This window comes from Macaca thibetana, chromosome 9, assembly GCF_024542745.1.
Source record: "Macaca thibetana thibetana isolate TM-01 chromosome 9, ASM2454274v1, whole genome shotgun sequence".
In the NCBI taxonomy this organism is placed as follows: domain Eukaryota; kingdom Metazoa; phylum Chordata; class Mammalia; order Primates; family Cercopithecidae; genus Macaca; species Macaca thibetana.
This window is the reverse complement of record NC_065586.1, coordinates 60,821,359-60,843,238: the sequence shown is the minus strand read 5'-3', so window position 1 is coordinate 60,843,238 and position 21,880 is coordinate 60,821,359. Positions and strand designations below refer to the sequence as shown.

The 21,880-nt window shown below is 42.0% G+C and overlaps 3 protein-coding genes across 5 annotated transcripts in view; all 3 read right to left on the bottom strand.

The window, feature by feature from the left end:
• The window catches only part of MICU1 (mitochondrial calcium uptake 1), a 263,220-nt gene extending 241,644 nt beyond the window's left edge, over positions 1-21,576 (bottom strand). For 2 of the 3 annotated variants that reach the window (XM_050803628.1, XM_050803630.1), the window contains exon 1: positions 21,427-21,576. The gene's annotated coding sequence lies outside the window, so the exon portion shown is untranslated. The remainder of the gene's footprint in view (positions 1-21,426) is intronic. The other variant, XM_050803629.1, reaches the window with a different exon arrangement.
• ASCC1 (activating signal cointegrator 1 complex subunit 1) overlaps positions 1-21,880 on the bottom strand; it is an 885,589-nt gene that overhangs the window by 514,915 nt on the left and 348,794 nt on the right. The window lies entirely within an intron of this gene.
• Positions 1-21,880, bottom strand: part of DNAJB12 (DnaJ heat shock protein family (Hsp40) member B12) — a 395,419-nt gene that overhangs the window by 280,073 nt on the left and 93,466 nt on the right. The window lies entirely within an intron of this gene.

The window sequence follows — 21,880 nt, the reverse complement described above, 5'->3', positions numbered from 1 at the left end:
GCAGTAAAGAACCAGCCAAACCCCACCAAAACCAAGATGACAATGAAAATAAGCTACCATCATCCTCACTGCTCATTATACGCCAATTATAACACATTAGCATGCTAAAAGGAACTCCCACCAGCATCACGACAGTTTATGACTGCCACAGCAATGTCTGGAAGTTACCCTATATGGCCAGAAAGGGGGAAGAACTCTCAATTCCAGGAATTTGCCACCCAGTTCCCTAGAAAACTCATAAATAATCCACCCTATAGTTAGCATATAATCAAGAAATAATCATGAATAAAACCAGCCAGCAGCCCATGAGGGCTGCTCTGCCTATGAAGTAGTCACTCATTTATCCCTTTACTTTCTTAATAAACTTGCTCACTTTACTCTAGGCTTGCTCTTGAATTCTTTCTTGGGCAAAGCCAAGAATCCACATGGCCTCCTGGGCTGAATCCCAACTGTGGGGTTTGCTCTGTGATAGTTTGAAAGGTAATATAAGAGAATACTGCTGATGGTGATGATAATTTAAATTATTTACCTAACAGTTACACTGTAATATATATGAGTAGTTTAGAGATGATTTAAAGTATATAGGAGGATGTGCACAGGTTATATGCAAATACTACACAATTTTATCTAAATGACTTGAGCATCTGTGGATTTTGGTATCCGAGGGGGTCCTGGAACCAATCCTCACAGATATCGTGGAACTACTGTATTATTTTAAGTAATATAATTTTCACTGGTCGGGCATGGTGACTTACGCCTGTAATCCCAGAACTTTAGGAGGTCAACGTGGGTGGATCACCTGAGGTCAGGAGTTCAAGACCAGCCTGGTCAACATGGTGAAACTCTGTCTCTACTAAAAATTTAAAAATTAGCTGGGTGTGGTGGTGCATGCCTGTAGTCCCAACTACTCAGGAGGCTGAGGCAGGAGAATTGCTTGAACCTGGGAGGTGGAGGTTGCAGTGAGCCAAGATTGCGCCACCTCACTCCAGCCTAGACAACAGAGTGAGACTCCATCTCAAAAAAAAAAAAAAAGAAAGAAATTTCACTAAAATGTTACATAACTATTTAAACCTAAATATCTTCCCTTTAATGCAAATATTTAATTAAAATTAAAAAGTAAGGCCGGGCACAGTGGCTCATGCCTGTAATCCCAGCACTCTGGAAGGCCAAGGTGGGTGGATCACCTGAGGTCAGGAGTTCAAGACCAGCCTGGCCAACACAGTGAAACCCCATCTCTACTGAAAATACAAAAAAATTTGCTGGGCGTGGTGGTGGACGTCTGTAATTCCAGCTACTCGGGAAGCTGAGGCAGGAGAATCTCTTGAACCCGGGAGGCAGAGGTTGCAGTGAGCTGAGATCGCGCCACTGCACTCCAGCCTGGGCAACAAGAGTGAAACGACATCTCAAAAACTAATTTTTTTAAGTAAGACTTAATCATGGGCCGGGCGCGGTGGCTCAAGCCTGTAATCCCAGCACTTTGGGAGGCCGAGACGGGCGGATCACGAGGTCAGGAGATCAAGACCATCCTGGCTAACACGGTGAAAGCCCGTCTCTACTAAAAAAAAAAAATACAAAAAACTAGCTGGGCGAGGTGGCGGGCGCCTGTAGTCCCAGCTACTCAGGAGGCTGAGGCAGGAGAATGGCGTAAACCCGGGAGGCGGAGCTTGCAGTGAGCTGAGATCTGGCCACTGTACTCCAGCCCGGGCGACACAGCCAGACTCCGTCTCAAAAAAAAAAAGACTTAATCATGAACTTATCTATCCTTGCTATTTGTAATACTGTGATTTATAATAAGAAATATATATATATATGTAGGTCTTCATTCCATTTCCTGGCAGCACCTAAAACCTTTGAAACCTCTGAAGTGATGTGTCTTTTTCTGTCCTAATGAGATGACTGATGGTGGGGATGGGGGCTTCAAAACAGTCCCAGGAGGAGGGCTGATTTCCTGTGCAACCAACCATGTGATTAGAAAGTTGGTACTTTCAGTCTGGGTGGGATTTCAGTCCTGGCCTCCAGGGAAAGGAGAGAGACTGAAGACTGAGCACATTATCCTGGCCAACGACTTAATCAATCTTGCCTACATAATGAGGTCTCCATAAAAACCTAAAAGGACCATTCCAACAGCTTCCAGGCTGGGGAACTCATGAAGGTATAAGGAGCCTGGCATATATAACCTTCCCCTATACCTTGCCCTATGCAACTCTTACATCTGGCTGTTTCTTAGTTTTATCCTTTTAAGATATGCAAGTTATAGGCCGGTCACGGTGGCTCACGCCTACAATCCCAATAGTTTGGGAGGTCAATGTGGGCGGATGAGAGGAGGTCAGGAGTTCGAGACCAGCCTGGCCAACATGGTGAAACCCTGTCTCTTCTAAAAATACAAAAATTAGCCAGGCATCGTGGCACAAGCCTATAATCGCAGCTACTCGGGAGGCTGAGGCATGAAAATAGCTTGAACCCGGTAGGCAGACGTTGGAGTGAGCCGAAATCGGGCCATTACACTCCAGCCTGGGCAACAAGAGTGAAACTGTTTCAAAAGGAAAAAAAAAAAAAAAAAAAAAAGGAGTTGGGCGTGGTGGCTCACACCTGTAATCCCACCACTTTGGGGGGCCAAGGCAGGTGGATCACGAGGTCAGGAGATCGAGACCATCCTGGCCAACATGGTGAAACCCCGTCTCTACTAAAATACAAAAAATTATCTGGGCGTGGTGGTGCACCTGTAGTCTCAGCTACTCCGGAGGCTGAGGCAGGGGAATCGCTTGACCCTGGGAAGCAGAGGTTGCGGTGAGCCAAGATCGCACCACTGCACTCCAGCCTGGGCAACAAGAGCGAAACTCCATCTCAAAAAAAAAGATAAGCAAGGTATAGTAAGTCAAGTGCTTTCTTGAGTCCTGTGAGCTGCTGTAGCAAATGACCAAACCCAAGAAGGAGGTTTTGGGAACCTCCAGTTCACAGTGAGGTTGGACAGAAGTGGGTAACTTGGGAGCCTACTGCATGTGATCAGCATCTAAGGGGGAACAGTTTAGTGAGACCCAATCCTTAACCTGTAGGGGGTCTACACTAACTCTAGTTAGTACAAGAATTGAACTGAACTGTAGGACAATCAACTAGTATCAGATATTGGTTAGTGTGGGAAATAATCCACACATCTCGTGTAGGCAGTGAAGTGCTGAGTGACTGCGTGTTATGAGTGAGAGTAAAGAGAGGTGAAAATTTTGTTTTTCTTATACAGATTGTTTTTTCCTTTATACTGTTCTAATCAAAGAAAAGGCTTTTTTTTTTTTTTTTTTTTTTTTTTTTTTTGAGACAGGGTGTCTCACCCTGTCACCCAAGCTGGAGTGCAGTGGTGCGATCTCAGCTCATTGCAACCTCCACCTCCTGGATTCAAGCAATTCTCCTGCTTCAGCCTCCCAAGTAGCTAGGATTACAGGCATGTGCCACCACATCCAGCTAATTTTTGTAGTTTTTTTAGTGGAGACAAAGTTTCGCCATGTTGGCCAGCTGGTCTCAAACTCTTAGCCTCAAGTGATCCACCCATGTCGGCAGCCCGAATTGCTGGGATTACAGGCGTGAGCCACCTCTCCTGGCCAAAATGCTTCTTTTTGTCTAACCTAAATACCATTTGAATCCTTTTCAAAAAATGAGGAAAGGACTTGAATAGACATTTCTCCAAAGATGTACAAATGGTCAATAAACACATGAAAAGATGCTCAACATCATCAATCATTAGGCAAAAGCAAATTAAAACCATAATGAGGTATTATTCACACCCAGAACAGAGTATCTATTATCAAAAAACTAGAATATTTTTCAGAGAAAATGTGGAGAAATTGGGACCTTTGTGCATTGTAGGTGGGAATGTAAAATAATGCAGCCATTGTTAGTCGAATTAAGTTTGGCCTAAAGCTGCCTTCGTACATATTTTAAGGTTGGCCTAAATGTTTCTCCATACTTAGCTGTAACCTAACGATGTATAAATAGACCTACTCTTGTAGCAAGTACCCAAGTCTCAGCCAATCACAGGCACCCAACTGTTCAAACCAAGTTCAAATAAGGCAAACTCTAGCTGTAACCAATCCAGCCTTTCTGGACCTCACTCCTGTTTTCTGTCTATGAATGTTATCTGACCATGAAGCAGCCCTAGAGTTGCTCTGAATCTATTCTGGTTTTGAGGGCTGGCCAATTCACAAATCATTCTTTGCACAAATAAGCTGTTAAATTTAATTTGTGTAAAGTGTTTTAACAGTATGTATACACAATGGAATATTATTCAGCCATTAAAAAGGAAGGAAATTCTGGCATATGGTACAATATGGATAGACTCAAAAGAACAAATACCTTATGATTCGACTTATATGAGGTACCTAAAATAGTAAAAATTCAGAGACAGAAGGTAGATTAATGGTTACCAAGAGCTTGGAAGAGGGAAAATGGGAAGTTATTGTTTAAAGGGTTCAGAGTTTCTGTTTAGAGATTATGACAAAGTTCTGAAAATGGATAGTGGCAATGGTTGCATGACATGTTGAATGTATTTAATGACAATGAAGTATACATTAAAAAGTGGTCACGCCAGGCATGATGGCTCACATCTATAATCCCCATGCTTTGGGAGGTCAACGTGGGATCACTGGAGGTCAGGAGTTTAAGACCAGCTTAGGCAACACAGTGAGACTCCATCCCTACAAAAATTTTTAAAACTGCTTTGGCATGGTGGTACACACCTATAATAGTCCCAGCTACTCAGGAAGCTGAGGCAGAGGGATCACTTGAGTCCAGGAGATTGAGACTACAGTGAGTTATGATCACACCACTGTACTCCAGCATAAGTAACAGAGTGACATACTCTCTCAAAAAAAAAAAAACAAACCAGTAGTTAAAAAAGTAAATTTTATGTTATATATATTTTATGACACTTTTTTTAAAGAAAAATGTATCTAGTCCAAATTATGTGGAATATGGCAACTGATTCATCATTTATCCGATATTTAAAATTTTAAGAGAACAAAAACTGCCAAGGATGGTGTAATTAGAGAGAATTTACTAAAAAGACTGTTTGCAAAGACACAAGCAGAGTTAACAAAAACCAACAAGAGATAGTAAAGCACTCTGAACATAAAGAATGGAAAGACAGTAGGCCTTAGTGGGCCAGGGAAGGTAATACTGGAATTACCAGAACTCAGTCAACTGTAGTTACAGCTTTGGGAAACAGCTGACAGAAGCTGTGTGGCCTTCAGCAGAGGAATACAACTATTACCACTGACAAGGAGGGAGCCAGGGAAATACACACCCAGACATCACTGTCCTCCCACCTGCTGTCTTCACTAAACCCTATTGGATAACAAAAGGAAAAGAGTTTATGGATGTAGCTTATAAAAGGCAACCTCTTAAAGCATAAAGCTGAGTGGCGAAGGTGAATACAGAGGAGCAAATGGAGACTATGTAGTACAACATGATACATTACTTTACCTCATATTTCTATTTTACTAGCCAAAGGAAAAACTGTAATAAACATGCTTATCAGTACAAAGAAAAACTTCCTGCTGCCACAAAAAAGTAGGCAAGTAACTGGATTAAAATCTAAGATTTTTGTTGTTTAAAAAAAAACAGGCCAGGTGTGGCTGCTCACACCTGTAATCCCAGCACTTTGGGAGGCTGAGGTGGGCAGATCACCTGAGATCAGGAGTTCGAGACCACCCTGGCAAACATGGCAAAACCCCGTCTCCACTAAAAATCCAAAAATTAGCTGGGTGTGATGGTGCGTGCCTGTAACCCCAGCTACTCGGGAGGCTGAGGCAGGAGAATTGCTTGAACCTGGGCAGCAGAGATTGCAGTGACTCCATCTCAAAAAAAAAAAAAACTAAAAAGAAAGCCCTGCGTTAAGAAATAAGATAAAAGTGAAAAGAAAGAAAGAAAAAAACCCAGTTTTGACGAGAGATATATGGTCTACCCCAATACTCTCAAACACTGAAAATAACAGACTAAAGGAGTGATATATTAGAATATTAGAGCTGAAAGAGTCCTTAACATTTTTCAAAATTTCAGTATGAGAGGGAACAGTCCAGGGAGGTGATAAGCAACTCCATCACTGTCATAAAGCTCTCTGGGCACTGCGGTGTGTTCCTATAGTCTCGGCTGCTTGGGAAAATGAGGCCACTTGAGGCCAGGAGTTTGAAGCTACAGTGCTACACAGTGACTGTGAATAGCCACTGCACTCCTGCCTGAGCAACACAGTGAAACCTTATCTCTTAAAAACCAACCAACCAAAAAACAAACAAACAAAAAATCACAAAGCTAGATAACAGCGAAATTGGAAACCGAAACCAGATTTGGTAACTCCTTTCCTCATCGTCTTCCTATCAAACTATGCTACAGAAAAAAATCTGTGTATGTGCTTAATATTGGGAAAATCAACTAGTAAATAGGCTTAAAGAATTAAATAAAATCCCAGACTCATAAGGCTAAAATGTTTAATTTCTTACAGAACTCCAGATTTCCCACAATAACACTAGAGTCTGCCATCTATTTTCTTAACCAAAAAAAAAAAAAAAAGACTCTTCGTGAATCTTAACACAGTACACAAAGTATTTCAGGAGCTGACCAGACTTTAATCTGAGCCTAAAGAAAACATGCAGTTGAAAAGGAAATTATTAATGAGTTAGGAGCCATTTTCCTATAGAGCATGAAATTAAAACCTCTAGGCTAAGAGTAATGGGAGTTATGCCAAGGCTTTGACAGTCGAATTCCTCTTTCAAAAGGGTGGAATATAGCCAGGTTTAGTGGCTTATGCCTATAATCCCAGAGCTTTGGTGGCTGAGGCAGAAGAATCACTTGAGGCCAGGAGTTCCTAACCACCCTGGGCAAGATAGCAAGACCCTGTCTCACAAAAAACAATTTAAAAAAATTAGCCAGGCAAGGTGGCATATGCATGTAGTCATAGCTACTCAGGAGGCTGAGGCAGGAGGACTCTTTGTGCCTAGGAGTTTGAAGCTGCAGTGAATTATGATTGCACCATGGTACTTTAGCCTGGGTGACAGAGTGAGACTCTGTCTCAAAAAAAAAAAGTTGGGATATACATGAAGAAGAATGCATACTCCACTGGTGAAGACGACACAAAATTCACTTCCTAAAATGCATACGAATTACATACAAAGAATAAAAAAGAGAGAGAGAAAAGATGCAGTATCTATAAGACAAAATCTATAATATAAAGAAAAACTAGAAATATTAAAGATTGAAAGTAATTATTTATAAAAATAAAAGCAAGTTGTTTAAATGACCTGTTTTTCAGAAAAAAATATTAACATCAAACCTTTATAGCTTATTTTAAAACTTTCAAACATGCAGGAAATTTCAAAGACTACTATTATGAACACCATATGTGCATTACTTAAATTCAACAATTAACATCTTGATATACTTGCTTCATCCATTTATCTATATAGCTATTCAACAAACTATTTTTTATGTTGAATCATTTCAAAGTAAATTACAGACATCATTAGGAGAAACATTTTACCTCTAATTTTTTTTATTTTTATTTTTTTTTAGAGACAGGGTTTTGCTCTGTCACTCAGGCTATAGTGCAGTGGCATGCTCATAGCACACTGCAGCCTCAAAAGCCTAGGTTTAAGTAGTCCTCCTGCCTTAGCCTCCCAAGTGGCTAGGAACTACAGGGATGTGACAACACGCCTGGATAATTTTTTTTTTTTATTTTTTGTAGAGCTGAGGACCCACTATGTCGTCCAGGCTGGTCTCCAACTCCCGGCCTCAAGTGATCCTCCCACCTCAGCTTCCTAAAGCTCTGGGATTATGAGCGTGAGCCACCACACCTGGCTGTACCCTATATTCTCCTACACAACTACAATATTTTCTGCTACATAACTACATTATCAAATTTATTCAAATTGATAATTACCTAACATCTTCCAATACTAGAACACATAGAAACTTCCCCAAAATTTACAGCTGATTTTTCAAACAAGGATCCATACAAATATGACACATTATCTTTGGTTTTCTCTAGACAGTCTCTCTTAATCTAGAAGAGTTCCTCACACATAACCTTTTTCTCCCCTTACAACTTTAGTTTTTGTTGTGTTAAAATACACCTAATAGGCTGGGCGCAGTGGTTCACGCCTGTAATCCCAGCACTTTGGCAGGCTGAGGCGGGGGGATCCACCTGAGGTCAGGAGTTCAAGACCAGCCTGGCCAATACGGCGAAACCCCCGTCTCAACTAAAAATACAAAAAAAGTAGCTGGGCGTGGTGGCGGGTGCCTGTCCCGGCTATTTGGGAGGCTGAGGCAGGAGAATCGCTTGAACTAGGAGGTAGAGGTTGCAGTGACCCAAGATTGCGCCATTGCACTCCAGCCTGGGCAACAAGAGCAAAACTCCGTCCCAAAAAAAACAACAACAACAACAAAAAAAAACACATAATATAAAATTTACCCATACTCATTCAAATGGCTATTATCTAAATTAAAAAAAAAAAAAACAGAAAACAAGTGTTGACAAGGATGTGTAGAAACTGAAACCCTTGTACCCTGCTGATAGGAATATAAAATAGTGCAGGCACTACAGAAAAAGTATGGCAGCTCCTCAAAAAATTAAACATAGAATTACCATATGATCCAGCAATTCCACTTCTCGGTATATTTCCAAAGGAATTGAAAGGAGGGACCTGAATAGATATTTGTACAGCCATGCTCAAAGCAGCATTGTGCACAATAGCCAAATGGCGGAAGCAACCCAAGTGTCCATCGATGGACGAATGGATAAGTAAAATGTGACACATACATACAAGGAATATTATTCAGCCTTTTTTTTCTTAATTATGGCAAGATTTCATCATGTCATTTAACCTTCAAAAGGAAATTCTAGCATATGCTACAACATAGATGAACCTGAAGGATACTATGCTAAGAGAAACAAACCAATTAAAAAAAGACAAATACTTTGTGATTTCACTTACATGAAGCACCTAGCATAGTCAAATCATAGAGACAGAAACTACAATGATGGATGCCAGAGGTTTCAGGGAGAGGGAAATGAGGAATGAGCGTTTCATGAGTATGGAGTTTCAGTTTGGGAAATAGTTTTGGAAATGAATGCTAGTGATGGTTGCATAACAATGTGAATGTACTTAATGCCACTGTACACTTAAAAATTATTAAAATGGCAAATCTTTAAGCTGTGCTAAAATATACATAACAGAAAATTGACCATTTTGACCACTTTTAAGCATACAATTCAGTAGCATATACACTCACCATGTTGTACAATCACAGCACAACCCTAATTTCTGAAGAGAAAAGGGCAAATATATTGCAGCATTTTTCACATTGTGGATTTGTCTCATGGCTTCCTTGTGGTGTGGTTTTGTTTCTTTGTGTTTTTTTGAGACGGAGTCCCACTCTGTTGCCCAGGCTAGAATGCAGTGGCATGATCTTGGCTCATTACAACCTCTGCCTCCTGGGCTCAAGTGATACTTGTGTCTCAGCTTCCCCAGTAATTGGGATTACAGGCATGTGCCATCATGCCCAGCTAATTTTTGTATTTTTAGTAGAGACAGGGTTTCACCACTTTGGCCTGGCTGGTCTTGAACTCCTAAACTCAAGCAATCTTCACGCCTTGGCCTTCCAAAGTGCTGGGATTACAGGTGTGAACAACAGCACCACAGCACACTTGTGGTGCGGTATTAAATCTTTCTCTATTCCCTTTTTCTTCCTGTAAACGGAAAGTTACATCTAAAAGTTAGATCACAAATTAAGTATTTTTGGCAAGAATTCTACATAGATTATTTTGTATATTTCATGAGTCTTGACTTAAGGCTTTTTTCTCTGATGTCTAATCTGTCATTAATCCCATTAAATGTATTTTTCATCTCAGACATTATAGTTTCCATCTCCGAAAGTTCCGTTTGAGTCTTTTTATACCTTTCATGTCTCTATTTAACACGTTCAATCTTGGCCAGGCATGGTGGCTCACGTCTGTAATCCCAGCACTTTGGGAGGATGAGGCGGGTGGATCACGAGGTCAGGAGATCAAGACCATCCTGGCTAACACGGTGAAACTCCGTCTCTACTAAAACTACAAAAAATTAGCTGGGTGTGGTAGCATGCACCTGTAGTCCCAGCTACTTGGGAAGCTGAGGCAGAAGAATGGCATGAACCCGGAAGGCGGAGCTTGCAATGAGCCGAGATTGCGCCACTGCACTCCAGCCTGGGCGAGAGAGCAAGACTCCGTCAAAAAAAAAAAAAAAAAAAAAAGTTCAATCTTTAGTCTAGTTTCCTGAGCATATGGAATATGCTAACTGTTTTAAATCCCTCTTTACGAATTCTATCATCTGTGTCACTTCTGTTTTGGTTTCTAATTTTTTTTCTCATCAGTATGAGTCACATTTTCCTACTTCTTTGCATGCCTAGTAATTTCCAACTGGATGCCAGACATTGTGAATTTTACCTTGTGTGCTTTCTCATATCCCTATAACTATTTTTGAGCTTTATTCTGGGCCATGATTAAATTAGTATGGAACAGTTTTGGCCCTTTCAGGTCTTGCTTTTAAGCTTTGTTAGGCTGGGCTGGAGAAGTATTTAGTTCAAGGCTACCCACTATTAGGGCAAAACCCTTAAGAGACTCTACATAGAAACCCCATCTCTACTAAAAATACAAAATTAGCCAGGCGTGGTGGTGCGCACGTGTAATCCCAGCTACTTGGGAGGCTGAGGCAGGAGAATCACTTGAACCTGGGAGGCAGAGGTTGTGGTGAGCCGAGATCGCGCTATTGCACTCCAACCTAGGCAACAAGAGCGAAACTCCATCTCAAAAAAAAAAAAGACAGTCTACACAATGATCTGTAAGATGGTTTCCACTCTGGTTGGTGAAAAAAAAAAAAAAACACTATTCCTAATTCAGCAAGTATTGTTTTATCTGATCTTTTCAAGTGATTACCTTCCTCGCCTCAGAAAGTTTCCTCACATATATCCACTGATCAGTTCTCAGCCGAATACTCGAGAGGGATCCTCGGCAGTTCTCTGAAGCTCTCCCTCTCTGCAGCTATCTCCAGTTTTCTGCCCTGCAAACTCCAGATGCTTTGGCCTCCCCAGACTCCCTCAATTAAGGGAAACTATTGTGCTCTGCCTGGGTTCCCTGTCCCTGTTGTGCAGCTGGAAAACTGTCTAGGCAGCAAGCCACAGCAATCATAAACCTCATCTCATTTCTTTCCTATCTTTCAGGGATCACTCTCCTTAGCTGCACAATGCTCAAAATCTAGACAACCACTGTTTTACACATTTTTGTCTGCTTTTTTAGCTGTTTCAGGCAGGAAGGTAAGCCTAGTCCCTGTTACTACTACTACTTCACCAGAAACGGAAGACCAATTTTTTTTGTCCCTTTTATTCATCTCTTTCTCTGATATTTTAAGGCAACTCAAATATTGTATCATTTCACTGCTATACATTTTCTTATGTCTCTCCAAAAATATGGATTTTTGACATAATCATGTCAGTTATACTCAACCAATTTAACCATTCCTAAGTATGACCTAACACCAGTCCATACTCCAATTTCCTCAATTAAAAAAAAATTGAACAACTGATAGTTTAAACTCTTTTTAATGCTAGCATTTAATAGACACTACTCTGTGAGGGGTACTATGCTAAGTACCTGATATCCATTACCTTATTTAGTCCTCAGTAATCCTTTGGGGTAAATATTATTACTACTCCCATTTCACTGATAAGAACACCAAAGCTTGCTGGACATGGGGGCTGACACCTGTAATCCCAGAACTTTGGGAGGCCGAGGCAGCAGGGTCACTTAAGGCCAGGAGTTTGAAACCAGCCTGTGCAACATATTAAGACCGAGTCTCTACAAAAAAGTTAAAAATTAGCCAAGTGTGATGGCACTTACCTATAGTCCTAGCTACTCAGGAGGCTGAGGTGTAAGGACTGCTTGAGCCCAGGAGTTTGAAGATGCAGTAAACTGTGGTCACACCACTACACTCCAGCCTGGGTGACAGCGTGAGACTCCAACTCAAAACAACAAAAAACCAGCAAAGCTCGAAGCTGTTAAAAAGTTTGCCAAGGCTGGCCGCAGTGGCTCACACCTGTAATCCTAGCACTTTGAGAGGCCGGGGCAGGCAGAGCAAGACCAGCCTGGCCAACATGGTAAAACCCCGTCTCTACTAAAAATACAAAAATTAGCCAGGAGTGGTGGCACATGTCTGTAATCCCAGCTACTAGGGAGGCTGACACAGGAGAATCGCTTGAGTCCAGGAGACGGAGGCTGCAGTGAGCTGAGATCACGCCACTGCACTCCAGCCTGGTCAACAGAGCCAGACTCCGTCTCCAAAAAAAAAAAAACACAACTACCAGTTTGCCTAAGGTTATAACATGGCAAAGGCAGGTTTCTCTGATCACAAACACTCTATTTTCTAAAAACAATTGTGTATCTTTATTATTTTTTTGAAATGAGGTCTCATTATGTGGCCCAGGCTGGTCTTGAATTCCTGGGGTCAAGCAATCCTCCCACCTCAGCCTCCAGAATAGCTGACATTACAGGTATGTGCCACTGCCCTGCCTCCCAATGGAATTGCACTTAACCATTATGCTTCAGTACCATCTCAGGACTTATTAGCATAGAGTGTCAGACAATATCAATGCTTACATTGAAAATCAAATTCTAAGATTGCTTAATTTAAACGCTATTGCAGGTCAAAGACCTGAAAAAAATAATGCTACTTTATTTGAAATATATTACAAATAAAATCTGCTTAAAATTTTAAAAAATACAACTTTCAAATCTAAAAGTGAATTTTAATTGAAAAAGCACAAGAAACTTGGTTGAAATGAAATTAACTATCATCTCTAACTAGAGAATGCAGATTCGTTTAATTATAATGTGCTACCACAGCTCTTGTCAAGTAGAACAGGTTGCGATGACAGAAATATTTTGTATCTGTGCTGTTCAATACAATAGCCACTAGCCATATGTGAGTACTGGGCATCTGAAATATGTCTAGTAAAACTAAGAGAAACTGAATTTTTTATTTTCTTTATTTTTAATGAGCTTAAATCTAAATTGTAATTATCTGTTCATCTGTCCGTTTTCCCCACTAGGCTGTAAGATCCTTGAAGAACAGAACATATTTTCATCTCTCCTTTCAATGTCTCGATACATATTAGAAATCTGTTTGTTGATATGTTGTAGAATATGTGGATGGAATTTTCTAGATGTGTCCAGGTAAATTCTCTAAATATATTAGACTGATAAAGGTTACAAAGTACAGACTTACTTTGTTGGATTATATCCTTTGTCTATTCTGACTTTTAAAAAAGATGAAATATCAGCCAGGCCCGGTGGCTCATGCCTGTAATCCCAGCTCTTTGGGAGGCTGAGGCAGGCAGATCACAAGGTCAGGAGATCGAGACCATTCTGGCTAACGTGGTGAAACCCCGTCTCTACTAAAAATACAAAAAAATTAGCCGGGCGTGGTCGCAGGCACCTGTAGTCCCAGCTACTCAGGAGGGTGAGGCAGGAGAATGGTGTGAACCCGGGAGGCGGAGTTTGCAGTGAGCCGAGATTGCGCCACTGCACTCCAGCCTGGGCAACAGAGCAAGACTCCGTCTCAAAACAATAAATAAATAAAACAGATGATATATCTTATTTACTCATTTATTCACCAAACATGCTCTGAGCTTATACATTTGACAAAGACTCTGTTGTGTACTCGGTATACGATGATGAATAAGACCCAGTTTCTGGCATCAAGAATCACTCAATGTGGCCGGGTGCGGTGGCTCAAGCCTGTAATCCCAGCACTTTAGGAGGCCGAGACGGGCGGATCATGAGGTCAGGAGATCGAGACCATCCTGGCTAATACGGTGAAACCCCGTCTCTACTAAAAATACAAAAAACTAGCCGGGCGAAGTGGCGGGTGCCTGTAGTCCCAGCTACTCGGGAGGCTGAGGCAAGAGAATGGTGTAAACCCGAGAGGAGGAGCTTGCAGTGAGCTGAGATCCGGCCACTGCACTCTAGCCTGGGTGACAGAGCAAGACTCCGTCTCAAAAAAAAAAAAAAAGAATCACTCAATGTAATAGACAATACATACAATTGCTCCACAAAGTAAGAAGACTACTTTAAACAGATAAAGTAAATTATGAGAACCAACAAGGAAAATAACCACCTGAGGGTAGAGGGAGTTTCTACATACTGAACAATAATTCATTAACCTAGTTTAACGATGAACAGCATCTCACCAGTTGGGAGATGGCAGAATGGTGGAGAGGCATTCCAAGTACCACAAATAGCCTATGTAAAGGCATAAAGACACAAAAAGACATGGCGAACAGGGGGAGCAAAAAGTGTCTCATTCTGACTAGAACATGGGAAAACGAGTAGAAAGGGGAGGAGGATAAATTAGAGCTAGATTCTAATACTCTTTTGTGCCATATTACAGTGCTGACTCAATCTTATTAGGATGGTAGGCAAAGTATTCATGTTTACTTTTTTTAAAAAAAGGAAAAAAACAGCTTGCTAATTCCCATACTCAAAGAACAAACTTTAAAAAGCAAAATATAAATTATAATTTTTGCTTATAACAGACACCAAATCCAAATTAACTGTCCAAGCAAGGTTATTAGAATAGGCACTTTAAGATTTTGTTGTTTTTGAGATGGAGTCTCACTCTGTCGCCCAGGCTGGTATACAGTGGTGCCATCTTGGCTCACCGCAACTTCTGCCTCCCGGGTTCAGGCAATTCTAATGCCTCAGCCTCCCAAGTAGCTGGGATTACAGGAGTGTGCCACCACGTCTGGCTAATATTTTGTATTTTTAGTAGAGACAAGGTTTCCCCATGTTGCTCAGGCTGGATTCGAACTCCTGACCTCAAGCTATTCTCCTGCCTCAGCCTCCCAAAGTACTGGGATTACAGGCATGAGCCACTGCTACTGGCCAAGCACTTCAAGTTTTAAATAAGCAACATTAAATCACTTTGAAGAGAAATGCAAGCACTATTTGTATACTTAACTGATGTGATATCTTTCTCAAATACTACACTAAAGTTTCAATTTTCTCATAGTAAAACCCATCTTGAACTTAATATTAGTCTAGGAAACATTTATGATCTGCAAAAAATTGATCGCCCTGTTAGTTTGAGGAAAAAAAGATGAGTCTACTTCTAGCCATTTCTTGCCTCATAAACAGAACTAAAACACCTCTCCCACGATGTGGCAATATTTAACTTTTCAATGCCAGGTTATTAATTATATTTAATGTCAATCACTTCTCACGGTTGTACAATTCCACAGCTACCTTTTTTTTTATTTTTTCAACTAACATTCTGTTATCTGTTTTACCCACAGGTATCTTATTTACAGGTATCCACTCTATCGTGCTCTTAAAGCAAGACTGGCCAGGCATGGTGGCTCATGTCTGTAATCCCCATATTTTGGGAGGCCAAGGCAGGCGGAATGCTTGAGCCCAGGAGATTGAGACCAGCCTGGGCAACATAGTGAGACCCCGTTTCTACAGAAAAAAATTGTTTTAACGATGAACCATCAGAATAAGGCATAAAGATACAAAACTAATGTTAACTGTAGTTTTAAAGTTAACACCCAGTAACAGCAATTAGTTATAATTATGGTAATTTATTTTACATACCATGTTCAAAATAAAGTGGTTTTGGATTGGTACAGTGGCTCACACCTGTAATCCCAGCACTTTGGCTGGCAGATCACCTGAGGTCAGGAATTTCAGACCAGCCTGGCCAATATGGTGAAACCCCATCTCTACTTAAAATACAAAAAAAAAAAAATAGCCGGCTGTGGTGGCAGGCACCTGTAATCCCAGCTACTCGGGAGGCTAAGGCAGGAGAATTGCTTGAACCCAAGATGCAGAGGTTGCAGTGAGCCAAGAATGCGCCATTGCACTTCAGCCTAGGCGACAAGTGTAAAACTCCACCTCAAAAAATAATAATAATTTTTTAAAAATTAAGTGGTTTCTATACTAACAGTTTAAACATAAAATAATGAAAAGAACCAAGCATTTAATCATATCCACAACATGTATTTAAATATTTAAAACATTTTTATTTACTATGTATTAACTGCAGTTACTAATCAAGTTCACCAACAGAAATAAAAATATCAAGAATTTATTTTAACAAGCTGGCCAATACATAATATATTTAAAGTTATAAAACCTGAATATTCCAGACCAAAGGTACTAAACATGTAATAACAGTACAGATCGGCCGGGCGCGGTGGCTCAAGCCTGTAATCCCAGCACTTTGGGAGGCCGAGACGGGTGGATCACGAGGTCAGGAGATCGAGACCATCCTGGCTAACACAGTGAAACCCCGTCTCTACTAAAAAATACAAAAAAACTAGCCGGGCGAGGTGGCGGGCGCCTGTAGTCCCAGCTACTCGGGAGGCTGAGGCAGGAGAATGGCCTGAACCCGGGAGGCGGAGCTTGCAGTGAGCTGAGATCCGGCCACTGCACTCCAGCAAGGGGGACAGAGTGAGACTCTGTCTCAAAAAAAAAAAAAAAATAATAATAATAATAATAATAACAGTACAGATACACACACTGGAAGAGTTTAAATTTTTTCAAATTCTTTAAGTTATTATTATTATTATTATTTTTTTTTTTTTTGAGGCGGAGTCTCGCTCTGTCGCCCAAGCTGGAGTGCAGTGGCCAGATCTCAGCTCACTGCAAGCTCCGCCTCCCGGATTTACGCCATTCTCCTGCCTCAGCCTCCTGAGTAGCTGGGACTACAGGCGCCCGCCAACTCGCCCGGCTAGTTTTTTGTATTTTTTAGTAGAGACGGGGTTTCACTGTGTTAGCCAGGATGGTCTCGATCTCCTGACCTCGTGATCCGCCCATCTCGGCCTCCCAAAGTGCTGGGATTACAGGCTTGAGCCACCGCGCCCGGCCAAGTTATTATAATAATAAGCATTAAAAACAGAAAAAAATCAACACGTAAACTGTAAATACAATTTTTTATATTGCAAAAGGAAGCCAAGTTCTCTTTATTTATTTATTTTTTGAGCCAGAGTCTTGCTCTGTCGCCCAGGCTGGAGTGCAGTGGCATGATCTCTGCTCACTGCAAGCTCCGCTTCCTGGGTTCAGGCCATTCTCCTGCCTCAGCCTCCCCGGAGTAGCTGGGACTACAGGCGCCCGCCATGACGCCCAGCTAAATTTTTTGAATTTTTTTTTTTTTTTTTTTTAGTAGAGATGGGGTTTCACCATGTTAGTCAGGACGGTCTCGATCTCCTGACCTCGTGATCTGCCCACCTCGGCCTCCCAAAGTGCTGGGATTACAGGAATGAGCCACCGCGCCCGGCCCCAAGTTCTCTTAATTTAAAAAAAAAAAAAAAAACCCACGAAAATTATTTTAGTGAACATCTGTTGTTTTTGCCTATCCAGCAACCAATCTCTCTTCTCCAGAAAGTATCACCTCAATTTTTCTTTAGGATCTGTCACCCACCCTTAATTCAAATGGTTTCATACTTATATCCCTCTCCTTCCCACTCCAGGATAGGGACAAATTCCAAGCCTAGCCACACAAAGCATTCCATCACTCTGGCCACAGGGACTGCCTCTCTAAGATGGGCAAAGACCCAAGTCAGGTCAATGAAACTACCATACAGTGGTGTGCTGGAACTGCAGAGAAAGGGAAGTTCTCTTTCTTCTTGGGTTTCTGAGGTTGAAGGAAGTAAGCCTAGTGCTGGTATTACAATCTTTCCCAGGGAATCAGACTCCAGAACCTTAATTACTTTTCCACACTGAATCCCAAATATGCAAAGGGAACTAGGGGTTACCTGGTAGTAAGAGAAAAGATAAATTAGGACTTTGACTTTCAATATTGTATTTTCCATAATGTTTCCATTTTTCAAAAATAAGCATATTACTTTTATAATAGGAAATTTAAAACATTTAAAAATATTGTCCATGTTTTCTTCTCAAATATGCTCAGATATTCATATTTCAATATCTTAAAAGTATTAACAATTTTCCCATAACTTACCAAAGCACATAGAATATCTATCTAAAAACAATCACCTTCTTCTTCTGGCACAAAATAAAGCTATTACAATATTTTCATTTTTAAATTATGAGTGGGAGGCCAGGTACAGTGGCTCACACCTCTAACCCCAGCACTTGGCAAGGCTGAGGCAGGCGGATCACTTGAGTTCATGGGTTCGAGATCAGCCTAGCCAACATAGTAAAACCCCATCTACTAAAAATACAAAACTGAACCAGGTGTGGTGGTGCACTCCTGTAATCCCAGCTACTCGGGAGGCTGAGGCAGGAGAATCGCTTGAACCCAGGAGGCAGAGGTTGCAGTGAGCCAAAATCACACCACTGCATTGTAGCCTGGGCAACAAGAGTGAAACTCTGTCAAAAAGACAAGAAAGGGGCGGGCACGGTGGCTCAAGCCTGTAATCCCAGTACTTTGGGAGGCCGAGATGGGAGGATCACGAGGTCAGGAGATCGAGACCATCCTGGCTAACACGGTGAAACCCCGTCTCTACTAAAAAAAATACAAAAAAACTAGCCGGGCGAGGTGGCAGGCGCCTGTAGTCCCAGTTACTCGGGAGGCTGAGGCAGGAGAATGGCGTAAACCTGGGAGACGGAGCTTGCAGTGAGCTGAGATCTGGCCACTGCACTCCAGCCTGGGCGACAGAGAGAGACTCCGTCTCAAAAAAAAAGAAAAGACAAGAAAGACAGAGCGAGACTCCATCTCAAAAAAAAAAAGACAAGAAAAGAAAAGGGAAGGGGAGGGGAGGAAGGGAGAAAAAGAAAAGAAAGAAAAGAAAAGGAAAAAAGAAAAGAAAAGGAAAATATGAGTGGAAAAAACAGTTTGAGTAAACCTTTTTTTAAAAAACTGGTTCTTGTGGCTAGGCATAGTGGCTTGTACGTATAATCCCAGCACTTTGCGAGGCCAAGGCGGGAGGATCACTTGAGTCTGGGAGTCCAAGACTAGCCTGGGCAGGCCAGGTGTGGTGGCTCAGGCCTGTAATCCCAGCAGTTTGGGAGGCCGAGGCAGGTGGATCACCTGAGGTCAGGAGTTCGAGACTAGCCTGGCCATCATGTAAAACTCCATCTCTACTAAAAATACAAAAAATTAGCCAAATGTGGTGCCTCGCCTGCAGTCCCAGCTACTTGGGAGGCTGAGGCAGGAGAATTGCTTGAACCCGGGAGGCGGAGGTTGCAGTGAGCCGAGATCACACCACTGCACTCCAGCCTGGGCAACAGTGTGAGACTTCTTTCCCACTCCCCAACAAAAGGACCAGCCTTGGCAAAATGGCTGAACCCCATCTCTATTTAATTAATTAGTTAATTAATTAAAAACTGGTTATCATTTTAAAAGGGATACATTTAACAATTGTATATGGAAAAAATGGTTAATGTTCAGCACGTGCTGCAGCCATTGTAAAAATGGCTCAAGAGATAAAGCTAACTTTAAAGATTGAAAGTGGCAAAATTGGGTTTAAAAAAGCTTTATCAATTATATTAGTCCTATAACTCTGAATAGCATAAGATCTGAACGAGTTGGTCGGTTAAATATTTCAATTATAATTATTTTGCATAATACTGCATTATGGAGAAATTTCATATCGTTTTATTCTTTTGTTGTTGCTGTTTTGAGAGACAGGGTATCGCTCTGTTGCCCAAGCTGGAGTACAATGGTACGATCACTGCTCACTGCAGCCTCAACCTCGAGGACTCAAGTCATCCTCCTGTCTCAGCCTCCCAAGTAGCCAGGACTACAGTGCACCCAGCTAATTTTTTTGTAGAGATGGTCTTGCCATGTTGCCCAGGCTAGTCTCAAATTCCTGGATTCAAGGGATCCACGTGGCCTCCCAAAGTCCTGGGATTATGGGCCTGAGACACCACACCCAGCCTGTTTTATTCTTAAATACAGGAAAGTTAGTCTGGAGATTCACTTCTTAGGAATGTAAACAATCTACTGAATATAGTAAATATAAAGGAAGACAGCAATAAACACTTTTGTTCTCTTCCATTTATTAGCTTTTATTAGTTTCTATCATTCTTTCCGTTTCTCCCCAGGCACACAAGCCACTCCAGAATATTCACTTTTTGTTAATATTATGTTTTACGACTCTCAGTAAGGACACTTAGAAGATGTCAGGGACACTTGCTTGATAACATTAGGTAGCCAGAGTGATGCTCTTAAGTAGAAGAGACAATCAGAGACATACCAACGGTGGGGACAAAGAGTAGCTGGAGGCAAAAGCCACCTTCTTACAGAAAAGTAGCAATGGGTTCTAAAGTTTTTAGGATAAGGCAACATTCAAAAAGCTCCTTACCTTGTCCACACCAGAAACACAGTAGGTGGGTCATTCTGGCCAACACCTTTGTCTCAAGATGCTGACGTTTATTATTGTCATATGGTCCAATGAAACCTAAACTCTCCTACAGCTATCAACACCGAACTTGTTTCACCTAATGAAATGCAAACTCCTTTCTTAATACTGCTAGATCACTTCCCCACATGCCCAAAAGGGATGTTTTAATATAAACAAAGGTATATCAAAAAAGCCACCCAAACAAGTGCGACAGAAACATTTACTGATAAATAGGAAGAAAATTGGCGTTTCTAAGGTACCACAGGGAGAATAAAATATTTTACTCTAGTCCCTTAGCTATAAGATATTTATTCTATTTATATTTACTAATGGCCACTGTATTTTTTAAGGCATGGTAAAGGGAAGGTAAAGAAACCATCAACCATAAGATTACAGAGAAGTCAACTTAAAGAACAGTTTGTTTTCAACTCTTCTCCTAACATTCACATAGAGTCAATAAAATCTAGCTCTTTCTCAAAACAGCCTATGGCCGGCCAGAATGGGGCGGTGAAAAGAAAACAGGGAGAACGTAATGAAAATGGGAAGGCGCTGGAAAAGATAAAAACTGAACAGTCCGAGTAACCTGCACTTTGCATTGCTCCTTTGAGTCCTCACTGATTTTCCACTTACTTCGATTCAGTGGTTAATATTTCTCCGTATTAGAAATCGATCTGTGAACTCCCGCATCCACTTCCAACCACATTCACAAATTCCAAGAGAGCCGGTCAAGGCTACTAGAGTGTCCCACTCGCCCGTGAGGAGGGGGGCGTCGGCGCCAAGTTGGGAAGCCGGCACTGGGAGAAGTTATCCCGGGACGGGAGAAGGGACGGGTTGGGGTGAAGAAAAGTGGAGGACGGGAGGCAAGCATGACTACGGACTCCTCTCAGCACCAAAACTGAGCGCATCAGGGAGAGACAGGTATCCCGCCAGACCCGAGAAGTAGCCGGATGCCCGGGACGGACAAACGGCCAGCCTCGGAGCCCAGTTCCCTAAGGCTGTCTCGCCAACCCCCTTCCCCTTCGCCTTCCCTAAATTGCTGTCTCCTCATACCCTCCAGAGTCCGAGACTCACGCGTCCAAGCACGAGCTCCAGCAGCTCCTCGGTCAAAGCCGCCCACCTCTGACAGCCATAGAGATGAAACAGCGGAGACAAACCTCCACCTCCTCCGCCCACCCTCACGTGACTCTCCTAGCCGCTGGGCCTGTCGGGATCTTGGCGACAGGCGTGTGGGAGGGGCACAGACGAAAAGGAATGGGGAGGGGCGGGGAAATCAACGCACCACGCCCCAGCCTCGGACCCCGCCCTAGCCCGGTCACTCACCCTTACCCGGCTCGCGTTTAGGCGGGAAAGCTGGAGACCTCCCAGAAGTTGTCGGGCATTTCTTCTGGTTTTTTTCCCCTCCACAAGGGTCATAGGAATCTGTTGAGAAATTTATTGTGGCTCATGACACCTCCTCGGTACCCGTTTTCGTGTTGGCTAAGCAAAAAGGAGTTCGTGAAAAGAA